We start from the raw sequence: 9,051 nt of genomic DNA, 5'->3' as shown, positions 1-9,051 counted from the left end.
AGTTCGGGCGGGAAGCCTCGACATGTGGGAAGACGAACCCCTCGAAGGGGCGGCGGTCCAGAAGAAGAGCCCGCTCAAGAAGATCTGCCGCTTTGCAAACTACTGCAACAACTGCTGGATGAACTCCACACTGCAAGCTACCCTTAACCTGAACGTGGTTCGGCAAAAGCTGCCCGAGCGTATCCAGCAGTTTGTGACTTTACTCTCCGAGATGCCGGCGTTCGCGTGCCTTTACCTGAGCGCCCTAGAGAACCCAGGCATGTGCTTCACGGCGGCGGAACTTTGCATGGCGCTGGCCGAGCTCTGCGACTGCATCTCGGCGCTCAATCTGTACGAGACCAACGACTCGATGGATCTGTTGGTGCCGCTCTTGTCGTGGTTCGACCAGTGCGGGATCCACACCGGCATCGAGGTACGCGACGTCAACCGGTGCCCGAAGTGTCACTTCACCACCTCGTCCGTCTCCAACTTGGGCAATATCGTCAATTTGCCCAAACCGCGCAACGGCGAGACGCTGGGCTCGTTGATTAAACGCGCCACAGGTGGGCAGCAGGGCCGCTGCAAGGACTGCGGGCACAAAACCGTCCGTAAGCAGTTCTGGACCCACCCGGACATTTTGACCTTCTTCGTCAACCGGATCGCAGGCGACGGTTTCGTGAGTCACGACCGCGTCTACTCGCCCGAGCAGCTGGAGATGGACGTGGACGAGAACACCAAGCAGACGTACCGCCTCGCCTCCGTCATCTGCCACACCGGCGTTGACCGGCACAGCGGGCATTTTTGGTCTTACCTGTTTTCCGACAACGTTACCATTGAGGCCAATGATACGTACCTGTCCTTTACGAACCAGGGTCGGCCTGATAAGGTCTACAACAACGGTAGCATGTACGTCTATGAAATTTAGCAAAGAGAAATAAAAAAAAACAAAAAAAACCGTACCATCTATCTTGACAACATTTTGCTACCAGATAAGGTGTACAACAACAGTACCTATGAAATGTTGATACCTCACATTGGGTTTAATCAGCACCACAGCTTAGTCTGGATGCAAAACCAAAATCCAAACTGTCCAGACGCGCACAGGAATCGGGTCGCAGAACTTTCCGCTTTCAAGTCAGAAAGTCGCTCACGGCTACCTTTCTCGTACGGGTTTTCGTTTAAAAGTGAGACCGGCCAGTTAGCGGTCATCTACCATTGCTTCGTAAAGTACTTTTTTGTTGAAATAAAGCTTTTTTACACTTCATTTTTTTCTCAGTTTGAATCATACTTACCTTTTCATTAGCAGATAAGGTGTATAATAGCGGTACCATGTATGTCTACAAAATTTTGAAATTTTGTTACTCGAGTATCTTGCGCTTTGACAAAGCAAGTGGGGCATTGATTTTTAAGGGCAGAGGGAAAAAATAAATTTAAAAAAATTATAATGAAGAAATTGTGACACGGCCCAATCTTGTGAATATAAACCAATAGAAACTGTCTTTGTATTGTATTTATTCATCTTCACTGAGATCAACATGAATACATATAATGCATATTTGAGTCACCCCAAGTGAAATAATACTTAAATTTACACAAGAGTTGCATCCATGATAAATAGATGTAAAATGATGATTTTGTCTTCTAAAAAGGGGACTTTTGGTCCTTGGGAATTAAATAGCAATATAGTCTACATTTTGCCTGCAGAGGGCAGCAGAGATCCGTTGTGTTTTCTATTTGCTTTTGACACCCCAAACATGGCCTGTTTATGAATAATCTAGCGCTCGTTGTAGGAATGCTTGAAAGTAAAATGAAGCAAATTCGTGATAGCTACTCATTAACGCCCTCCAGGCTGACAACGGGATGTGTGTTTTTTTTTTTTAATGTTTTAAACTGGAGATCACCAAGATCACCTGTCATTAACATAGGAAATGGAAATGAAATGAATTACATGGGCAAGGCTTCAAATAGGAATCATCCATCCATCCATTTTCTGAGCTGTTTCTCCTCACAAGGGTCGCGGGCGTGCTGGAGCCCATCCCAGCCGTCATCGGGCGGGGTACACCCTGAACTGGTTGCTAGCCAATCGCAGGGCACATACAAACAAACAACCAGTGGCACTCACATTCACACCTACGGACAATTTAGAGTCTTCAATCAACCTACCACGCATGTTTTTTGGGATGTGGGAGGAAACCCACGCAGGCACGGGGGAGAACATGCAACGGTCCTCAAAACTGTGAGGTAGACGCTCTAACCGGTCAGCCACCGTGCCGGCAAATATAAATCATGTTTATCTTAAAAAATACACCTAAAAATAATTTCCTTAGCATTCATTATTAAAAGAAGATTTTACACTATACGGGGGAACACTATAACGAAAAGGTAAACACGTTTGTTTTCTTGCCCCCTCGTCCACAAGAAGCTTGGATGTCATCATGACCTCCCTGCAGACTTGCCGTGCATCAACGTCGCTAGGGGAAAAAGTGAGGCGTCTGCTTGAGGTGTTTGGCGAAATGCATGCGTTGAATTGTTGTTTACATTTGAGTTCATCCAGTGAGTCTTGATGACTTTTTGGCCAGGATGCCCCCTGCAGACTGTGCAGCGAAAATTGGAGTGAAAGGTTGACCATAAAATATGTATGTAACTGCAGGAGCTGCTGGCATAATGTGTGTTTGTGCGCACGCGCGCGCGTGCGTGTGTGTGTGTGTGTGTGTGTGTGCTGCGCCAAGGGAAATGTGGAGAGGCCTAAACTTAAAAAAAATAAATAAAAAAAAAACAGACGGAAGATTTATGCATGGGAATAATGAAGCAGCCGTAATGATTCGAATGAATATGCAAAACATGTCAAGTGCTGTTTTGCACGCTCACCAAATGATATCATAATTGAGTGAATCATATCGGAATAGGAATAAATCATGTGGTCATTGGAGTGAATCACATCGCAGTCATAACGGAGTCGGAATGAATCATCGCAATTGTAAGGATCACGTGTCTCCATGGTAGGGAATGGCGAATCGTAATCGGAATGCAGCGTATCGTAATTGGAGGAATTGTTACCGTATCATTGTTGGAATGAATCGTATCGCATCCTATCATAATCTGGAGTGAAATCTTTTGCAGCGGAGTAGCTATAATATGTCGCGTGAATGTATCGTATCGGAATTGGAGTAAATTGGATTGCAATTGGAGTGGATCACAATGTATCATTACTGCAGTGTAACGTAACGTATCAGATCATAATCTAATTGTAAGTGTATCGTATCATGTTATATCGTATTGGCATGGAGTCAGTCATACCACATTTACATTGTGATTGGAGGCCAGTTCTTCTTGGAATGAACCATACCAGATGATAATTTGGAGTGAATTGCATGGCATTAGAATACCTTCATATAGCGCAATGTATAAAACCGTAATTAAAATAAATCGGATCGCGACTGGAATGAATCACATCCCGTCGTCATTGGAGTGTAACCTATCGCATTTTAATTGAGTGAATCATATTGGAATCGGAATAAATATAATCGGTGTTGGAATGAATCGTATCTTTGGAATGAGTTGGCATTGCATCATAGCTCACGTGAATCGCGTAACATTGTAATTGTATTGTAATGGAGTCAATTATATCGTCATCGTAACTGTAATTGCATCATTATCGGGACTATCGTATCCCATCGTAAATCGGAGTGAATTGTATCACTTATTGTATATTGTGAATGCATTGACTCGTAATCGGAGTAAATCGGATCGTAATTGGAGTAGATCGTATCGTAAATGAAGTCAAAATTCTATCGTTATTGGCGTAAAAGTTCTTGCTGGAAGTTGCTTTATACTGTGCGTGTGGCGAAGGTACGGTATCGACCTCAGTGATGGAGATGCACATCCTCCCCATCCTCACTGCTTCCGCATCGCCTCTAGCCGCACAACATCAACAAACCAAAACGAAAAAGGAAGGACAGTGACGCACCTTTTTTGTTGGGAAAACATAAAATAAGGCTGTGAAAAGTTTGCCTGTAGCCCTGCAGCAAAACAAACTAAAATCAATCCAGCTACCACAACGACTGGGAATATTGTTGCTGTGAGTTGGGCTCCAGGATATTTCTACTTCTTTTACGCGGTTTTATCTCCTTAGTAACTAGCGTCAACCCTTTTAAAAAATGACAATTAGTTTTTTTGAATATGGTAAAAATACAACTTGGAATGCTTAAATTGTTAGTTTCGCAGAATGTCGCCTTTTTTCTGCACTGCCTACTCTTTTTTTTCCTTTTAGTGTTAGTTGCTAGGAGACAACACTGTAGTGCCTAAAGGTTCTCAGTCCTACTTTTTATATTTTTTCATTCTTTTTTTTAACAGCTAGAATGTGGATTAAAAAACATGTTTGCAAAGCACGACACGTTTTTGCATAGGTTGATCAAATATATAACAAATAATGAGAAAAAAAGAAAGACGAGGGTCTTCAATGAACATACAGTACGTTTTTTTTTACACATTAGTACATTTTCGTATACGTCAAAGCCAATTTAATGTCATAAAATGAACCTGATAATCGCTTTAGAACAATATCTGTTGTCTTCAACTAACCTGACATTCCTAAACATTAAACACAATTTTGTCTTTATTGAAACCTATATATTTTTTTGCAAACATCAAAGGCAATTTGTCTTTAATACGTTTTTTCTTAAACTTAGAGGACAATTTTAAGTGTGTCATACGTTTTTCGAAAACAACAAAAACATCGCAGCGCATAAAAGAGGTCTGTCATGTTTAGCCAACTAAACTGAAGAGGCTAGCAAGTTAGCTCGTACTCATGTGAAACCTAGTTACAAAATGCTAAGGATATGTTACCGAAGCAAGGCTTAGTTGCTCTCTGTGGAGCTTAGCTAGCTATGCTAAAGAGGCAAGCTCCTTTGCTCAGAATGCTAAGGTTTTGCAGGTTATAATGTGTGAGTAGCATAACCGTAGCATTTCGGTTCATGAGGTAAGTAGTTGTCCTCTTCCGCTTACATAGCTGGCTAAGCTTGCTAGCACCACGGATAGCAAGGAAGCCTCACATTGGTTGCATAACGTTGGCATTTTATCATTTGGTATTGTGTGGGTAGTAGCCTATAATTTCCACATTTTTGTTAATGCGCTAAGTAGCTAGCTTCATTTGCTTAGCCAGTACCACTAATCGTAACTAGGCCTCGTAGAAATCCCATAATGCTAGCAATTTGGCACTAGGTTTCGTGTAACAATCGAATTTTTGTTCATGAGCTGAGCAGCTAGCCTCTTTAGCTTAGCTCGGCCTCACGTTAGTACCATATCAGCATTCTGTAATCAGACCTCACCTGATTAACATACCATTAGCATTGTTAAGTAACAAGCTAAGTAGCTAGCCTTGTTATGTTAGGTGAGTAAGCCGCCTAACACCAACGATAGTAAGTGGGTAGCGTAACTTTTGCAATGGGGTTAAGAAGCTAAATTGCTAGCCTGTGGTAAGCTAACGACATCAACAACATCCATCATGGGTCATCCCGACGGGATCTCTGGGGAGCAGAACCTTCATCTCCTGGGAAGGACATAGGTGCCTCGCTTGTGTTTTGGGATTGGCCGCCAGGGACAAAAGAAGTCTGGCAGTGATCCAGTGGCCATTTATTGATTTTATTTTTTTTAAATTTCTTTTCATTTCTGCTAACAATATGAATCGGGACTTTGGGAACAAGCTCGGGTGTCGTGTAAAATCTTCAGAGGATTGGAGAACAAACTCGCAGAGGAGGAAAAAAAGAGACCACCTCTCAGGGCAGAACAGCTAACATGTTTTTGTAAACAGCAAAGACAATGTTCGAATTTCACCGATCCTAATGTATGCATTTTCTTTTAACTTTAAATAATCTTCAACTATCCAAATGTACTTTTTTTTTTTTTTTTAATGAATAATCATTCAGCTATTGTCCGTTTTTTGACGGGAGCATTGTCACTGGTCTTGGCCGGCAACAGATAATGCGAGCGGGTACCCTGATTAAATACAAAATGAGCTGACGATAACCGCTGGCGTATTAGATACCTCACGTATCATTCCCCGGCGCTCTGACTCCGCTTTTTGTTAACTAGCTCATCTCTGTTCGCTGCCGTGTTGTAAGTGTAAGCAAAAGTAAACTAAATGCGACAAGAGACAAGGCCGCGTGATTCCGTGCGTCTTAACATCACCACTCGCTAAATTATGGATGCTAGCAGCGCAGCCGCCGCGCACGTCGCTTCGCGTTTGCGCTAACAAGGCAAGTCTTTCACCGGCCAAATGGAGGCAGAGATGTCAAACACGGAGACGTTTAACCAGGCTTCAACTGTCATCGGTGGTGGGAAGTAACAAGGTGCAAATACGGGTAGTACCTCGACTTACGACATGAATTCGTTCCGTGAACAAGAGTACTTTGTGCACCATAAGAAATTGTCAACGGCAGTTTAATGTTATCAAAGTTATCATAATTGGCACCGGGACACAAATACTTGATTTTGGACTGTTTGGCCTCGTTATGAAAACAAAAGTAACACATTTTTGCTGCCCCTGTAGTGTAGAAGCTTGTGAACAAAAGCCAACTGCAGTCATAAAAACAGTAATGTATTATTCAGAGCTTATGCAAATAGTACACAAGCTGTGGCGGAGTTTGTTGAGGAAGAGGAGAACATCGGCAAACCTTCAAGCCACACATGCTCTTTTTTATTATTATTATTACCATACCACAACTGTTCATCTTCAAAAAACAATTCAAAGAGTTTTCAAAGACTTCTATTGCAAATGTGCTCTTACAATGTTACATCATTAAAAAAAGCCGGAAAGATTTCAGGTCGTTCCTTGTCGCTGGCGTCTAAGCGAGTACAAGTGAAGTTTGCGGCCAACCGCCGTGTCGCCAAAAGCTAAAAATAAAACGGGACTGGACGCGCATTACAAAGACCACCAAGCTGCCAAGAAACAAACTCTCCGACCACAAAGGTAAAACTTTTAAGAGGACAACACGCTCAACAATAACAACAAAGAATCACCAGAAACCAAGGTCACTGACTTAGGAAGTAAGTCGTACTTCAGCTTGAGCACCGGTGCATCTGGTGCATCTGCGTTTTGGTATAAGTGAATGTTATTTATTTCAAGAAAAATGTATCGATTTGACGGATGTTTAGACTTAGACCACTATTGCGCTAAATGTTTTGCCTGGGATCCAAGCTGTGAAATTGAAGATGAGGACAGTACCTCATTTGTGGAGAAAATGGAGTCGTTCAATTGTGCTTGTTTTGTGGCAAATATTATCTCTCGACATTTTATATACATATATATATATGTATATATGTATATGCATATTCGACATTTTGAGTGATTTTCATGGTTTACTGCTAACTGGGCACTTCAAATAAAGCCGTTCCAGCTAACCTTTGCTCAAGAAAACTTAGGAAGCGCTTAGATAACAATAATGTTGCACCTTTTAATGAGACTGGTGTCTTTTTTTTCCCCGCTCGGTGCTTTTTGTTTTTAATAACCTCTGGTTTTGCTTTCCCCCCAGTCTGGTCGGGAGGGTAGATTGGTGGAAAATTGCAGTGACTGACTGCCTTTGTGCTGGAAAAGTACATTTGTAGAACCTCAAAAGGTGAAACATCTAAAACAATTTGATTGTCAGTGACCCCAACGTGTTTTTGCAAACATCAAAAACAATTCTGACAACTGCAATGTAGTCTTCAAGGAGTAGAGCTTATGTACTGTATGTGTAAAGATTTAATAGGTGTGTGGATTAACAAAAAAAAATTGGGGAGTTTTTGAGGGGGGGGAAAAAGCTATTTTTGGGGGGAAAAAAGTAGAATTTTATGGTTACATTTTTTTTTAAAGAAAAAAGCTGCATTTTATTATTCAGGAAGAAAATGTTAAAAGGTAAAAAAAAAAAAAAGAGTTTCAACTTTTAAGTTTGATTATTCATAAAAAATTTATCTTTGCAGTGAATAATTTTTTTTCAGTTAAATATTACATTTTACCAACAATAAAACTGATTTTGTTTGGTTCTTTGTTGTTTTTTTTAATAAAGAAGAAGCTTTTTCTACCTTTAAAAGGGTCTTATTTCTACTGAGAATTGAAAATATATTTTAAGATATATATATATATATGTTTTTTTATTTCAAGCAAAAAGTCAAATTTTACCCACAAATAAATTTTTTAAAGAATGATTTTCTTTTTTGACTTAAAAAAAAAGATTATTCACTGGAAAAAATATATACAATAGTTGATGACTTTTAAGGAGAAGTCCGTCATAATTATTTTCATAGATGCGCTTTACATATACGCACACAATGCACGCCAAGCTTATTATCTCTTCGGAGTTGTCCCATTTTCACGTCTCCAGCAGCAACAAGAGAAGAAGAAGTAAACATCGTTGTGAAGTCTCTCCTGGAGAAGAAAAAAAAGAAGGCAGGGGGGATTGTGACCCAGATTTATTTCTTCATTGTCGGTAGGCGCTAATTCGCCTTCTCGCTAGCGCACCGCCGCCGCCGCTAACATCCATCTTAACGCCGGCGAGCCAAGAAAATAAATAAAACAAAATAGATTTTGTATCGACGCCGACAGCACCAAAGGTCGCTATGCCGTCCTTTTGCAGAAAAAAAAAAAATCATTAAATTCAAGTATTTCATAAAATTCCACCAGAGATCTACAGCGAATATAAAAAGTCTGCACACCCCTGTTTCAATGCCAGGTTTTTGTAAGCATTTCTAAAGTTTTTCCATCATTATTTTGACCTATAACTTCGACTATTTAATTGGGGGAAGACAACAACAGTGATAATATGAATGCAAAGGTGTACACACCCTCCAGTAACTCGGGATGTGGCTGTGTTCACAATTAACCAATCACGTTCAAGCTCATTATAAATGGGAGTCAGCACACATTTGTTACCATTTAAAGTGCCTCTGATTAACCCCAAATGAAGTTCAGATGTTCTAGTAGGATTATCATGACATTTTTTTTGCTCTCTAGCAGAAACCTGAAAGCATACGGAAAACAATGTAATATATATATATATATATATATATATATATATATATATATATATATATATATAT

The sequence above is a fragment of the Phyllopteryx taeniolatus genome, chromosome 15, assembly GCF_024500385.1.
Source record: "Phyllopteryx taeniolatus isolate TA_2022b chromosome 15, UOR_Ptae_1.2, whole genome shotgun sequence".
Lineage (NCBI taxonomy): Eukaryota > Metazoa > Chordata > Actinopteri > Syngnathiformes > Syngnathidae > Phyllopteryx > Phyllopteryx taeniolatus.
The sequence above is the reverse complement of the archived record's forward strand: the minus strand, read 5'-3'. Positions refer to the sequence as shown.